This window comes from Hipposideros armiger, unplaced genomic scaffold (genome assembly GCF_001890085.2).
Source record: "Hipposideros armiger isolate ML-2016 unplaced genomic scaffold, ASM189008v1 scaffold_577, whole genome shotgun sequence".
Taxonomy (NCBI): Eukaryota; Metazoa; Chordata; class Mammalia; order Chiroptera; family Hipposideridae; genus Hipposideros; species Hipposideros armiger.
The window spans coordinates 1,184,865-1,189,721 of NW_017731927.1; positions in this window are offsets into that span (position 1 = coordinate 1,184,865).

The following is a 4,857-nucleotide window of genomic DNA, read 5'->3' on the forward strand; positions in this document are numbered from 1 at the left end:
ATATATATATATATATATGAACCTTGAACACAATATGCTAATGGGAAGAAGCCAGACATGATAGGTCACATATTACACTTTTTCATTTCTATGAAATCTATTCTATTCGCAGAAATTAACAAAGTTCCAACTTGTTCTCTTTTAAGATTATTTTGGCTGTTTTGGGTCCTTTGTATTTCCCTGTGAGTCAGGATCATCAGCTTGTCAATTTTTGCAAAGTGCATAGATTTAATAGAAATGAAATCAATTTTGCAAATAAACAAAACTGTAAAGAGAGAAAGTAAATTATTAGTTATCTGGGACTCAGAGTCATCAGTGGGAAACAGAAAATGGCCACTAATGGACACAGGATTTCCTTTGGGATAATGAAAATGTTCTAAAATTAGAACTGTGAATGTGCTTAAAACCGCCGAATTGTAGACTTTAAAAGGGTGAATTTTAGGTTATATAACATACATTTCAATAAAACTATCATTTTTTAAAATCCAGTCCATCTTGGAAAATTGGGATGATATAATTGTACTCATTTTTCTTTTTTAGCCCTCACAATCTATAGCAAGATGCCTTGTACATAGAGGTGCCAAATATATATATATGAGTGCATATTACTTTGCATTGTTCACAAACTGCTCCAAATGTTAGTTGAAGTTTCTCAAGTGGTCCAAACTCCTTGAAGCAAAACTCATGTCTCACATTTCATGAACATCCATCGCTATTAGACAACTCATTGTAATTACATTGAGCTTAGATACACGTATAATCACATCCATGGTGGGTAGAAATGATCAGTACCTTGATGACCTGTGATTTGTGATTGTTCAGGAAGCAGCACTGTTCAGTGGTTAAAGGGGAAGACTCTGGAGTCCAACTACCTCTAGGCTTAAATTCCACTTCTACAACTTAACATGATTTTGAATGAATGACTTAAACTCCATGAACCTTGGTTTCCTCATCTCTAAGGACAGGATTAATAATAGTAACCACCTGCTAGGGTTGTATGAGGCTTAAATGAGGTAAGACGTGTAAAGCACTTACATGACCCGTGATAAGTGCTTATTATTCATTCATTGAGCACTGATTTTAATTCCCTGCCCTCAAAAAGATAGAACTAGAATACATGTAACTAAATCAGTGCAATAAAGTACTCTCATGCTCTGAAAGACATCTAAAGAGCACAAAGGATGAGAGACCCTGTGTTGGGGGGTGATGGGGGGATAGAACAGGAGGAAAGATTTTTATGGAATCATTAGAACAGAGTGTTTATTTAACTTTAAAAAACAGAAAAGAAAAGGAGGTATTCATTCCCCAGGTTGAGGAAAATAGGGAAATAAGACATTCCAAATGGAAAGGGTGATTTGTTCGGAGATCTGTGATTAGCTCAGCACATCAGGGAGGCATCCAAGATGAGGTGCAGTCACAAAAAGGATAGTGATGAAGGAGCCAGGTCACAGCAGGCCTCGTTTTGTCTCCTTCACCTGGGCAGACTGAATCTCCTAGCAAGTGGAAAACCCCTTCCCCTACCTTAGCAGAGGCATTTTCTTTGGTTGGCTGTGTTTGTTTCCAAAAACCATAGATGAAAATAGAGGAAGGACTGAGCCTTTGAGACTGCTCAAGTATTTCCAAAGTGTTCTAGTAATTTTAATGCAGAAGGCCAGCCGTTTATTGGTCAGTCATCACTGAGTCCTCAAAGGCTGCAGGACAATTATTAGGAGTGACAAGTGTCCTGGATAAATCCATCTGCACTATGCATAAGCCCAGTTTCCCTTGAGTGTTCCCAGCATGCACTTTTTCCACACTGGGCACCAGAAGGGCTGAAACAAGATGGTAGCTCCCAGAGGAGTACCCTCAATTACCAACAACAAGCATCTGGGCATAAGCCCTCATCATAGGTGATTATGGCCATGGGTTAATCTAGCGGTTCCTCCTAATTAATAGCCTGGAGTATTGAAGAAGCCAGAAGTGACCACAACACTCTGAGCTTTTGGAAAAGCCCAGCTGGCTGAGTGTCAGCCTTCCATTAGACCTAACCTTAGTGTGTTGTTTAACCACATCACCCTTTCCTGGAATCCAGCCCTTTGGCTGACACTCTTCTGTGGAGACAGAGTGTCCCTCTTGCGGCTCCAAAATGCCATTTAGGCTTTACTTCTGCCTCAGCATTCCTCATTCTTTCAGCTTCTTCCAATCCATTCTTCTCTCCTCTTGAAAATAAGCTCAGTCTTTCCTCACTCATTTCTTCAGTTTGTTTTCTTCAGAGTTGGTTTACTTTTTTTTCTTTTCCTTCAAAAGACCTGATGTCCCTTTCATTCCCTGCTCCTTGAGTTCTCCATTTCTCTCTCTTTTCCTCGGCCTTCCTCTCTTCTTTCCTTCACTCCCTGTCTATTTTTTTAATTGACCTCAAATGAAAATCAATAGATTAATCATAGTGTGTGTTCCATGACACTCACAGCAAGTCCCATGCACAGCCCTCTTTTATTTGGTTCATGTTTTTCTTCTAACTACTTGTTTTTAACAATGTGATAAGCACCGATGAATCTGACAACTATTGAAACAAAAAGGGGGGTCGCAGCAATGCTGAACAAGAAACCACTTGGCAGCGCACTACCCCGTCCCCTAGCTTCCCTACCCAGGACAGCCACCATGCTGAATCCTGGGCACTGTTCCTTCCTTCCTTTTTATACAGATCAATTGTATCTACATGTAGTTCTTAAAAAAATTTTTTTACTCTAGTTTTTTAAGTTGATGGAAAGGTCAGTGCTTTTATTTTGTTTTAGTTTTATGTTTACAGACCTTTTTTTACTTTTTCTCTTGAAATAAGTTCAAGCTTGTAATCGTGTTTCAAGGATGATACATAGAACCCTTTTATAGCCTTACTAATAAATATTTTATATATATTATATATGTATTTATATGAAGTTATTATTCTTCAAATCATTTGAAAATAGATTACATACATCTTGCCTCTTTATCCCTAAATATATCAGTGTGTATTTCCTAAGAACAAGAAAATTCTTACATAACCACAAATGAGNCCCCAATTCCCCAGTGCTGTTCCCATCCCCCAATTCCCCAATAAAAAATCTTTAAAAAAGAAAATAGAAGGAAAAAAGGATACAAGACATATAGAAAACAAATAACAAAATGACAGGCATAAATGCTACCTTATTTGTCAGTAATTACATTAAACATTAATGGACTAAGCATTCCAGTGAAAAGGCTGACATTGGCAGAATAGATTTTTAAAATGATCCAACTCTATGGTGTCTATAAGACATACTTTAGATTTAAAGACACAAATAGATTAAAAGTAAAAAGATGAAAAAATATATATACTGTGCAAATAGTAACCAAAAGAAAGCTGGGGTCCTATATTAATATCAGATAAAATAGGCTTTAAGTCAAAGAAGATTTTATGATGATCAACATACAAAAATCAACTGAATTTCTAAACATTATCAATGAACAATACAAAAATGAAATTAAAAGCAATTCACTTTATAATAGCATCAAAAAGAATAAAATACTTAGGAATGAATAAAAGAAGTATAACAAATATACACTGAAAACTACAAAGCATTATTTAAAAAGCTTAAAGAAGACCTAAATTAATTGAAAAACATCCTATATTCATGGATTGGAAGGCTTAATATTGTCAAGATGACAATACTCCCCAAACTGATCTACAAATTCTACATTCTCTTTCATAATTCCAGCTACTTTGTTCTGCAGAAATTGAAACTGGTGATCCTAAGACTCACATGGAAATGAAAGGGGCCCAAAACAACCAAAATAATCTTGAAAGAAAAATAAAGTCAGGGAACTTACACTTCCCAATTTCAAAACTTTCTACAAAGCTGCAGTAATCAAAACAATGTGGTATTGGCATAAAGTTAAATATATAGATCAATGGAATAAATAAACCCATACATCTGTGGCCAATTGATTTTTGACAAGGGTGTCAGGACCATTCATTGGGTCAAGAATAGTCTTCAGTAAATGATCCTGGACAAATGGATATCTATGTGCAAAAGAATAAGGGTGGACCCCCTAACACACACAATACACAAAAATCAACCTAAAATGGATCAATGAACTAAACAGCTAAAAACATAAAAGAAAACCTACGGATAACTTTTCATGACCTCAAATATGGCAACAGATTCTTAGATATGATACCAAAAAATGAGCAACAAAAGAAAAAATAGATAAATTGGACTTCATGAAAATTAAAACTTTTGTGCATCGAGGACATTATCAAGAAAGTGAAAAAAAACTGGGAGAAAATATTTGTGGATCACATATCAGATAAAAGTTTAGTATGTGTAATAAATGAACTCCTACAACTCAACAGTAAAAAGACAAATAACCAAATTTTAAAATGTGCAAAGGACTTGAACAGACACTGCTCCAAAGAAGACATACAAATGGCCAACTTAGCACATGAAAAGATGCTAGCATCATTAGGCATCAAGGAAATGCAAATTGAAACCACAAAGAGATACCGCTTCACACTCACTAGAATGACTATAATCAAGAAGATAGATAATAAGTGTTGGGAAGGATGTAGAGAAACTGAGACCCTCATACATTACTGGTAGGAAAGTAATATGGTGCAGCTACTTTGAAAAACAGTTTGGCAGTTTCTCAGAAAGCTAAACACAGAATTGCCGTATGACCCAGCAATTCCACTCCTATGTATATACTTAAGAAAAATCAAAACATATGTCCACACAAAAACTTGTATACAAATGTTCATAGTAGCATTGTTTGTAACAGGCAAAAAGTATAAATAATCCAAATGTCCATCGACTGATAAATGGATCAACAAAATGTGATATATATATATATATATATATATAT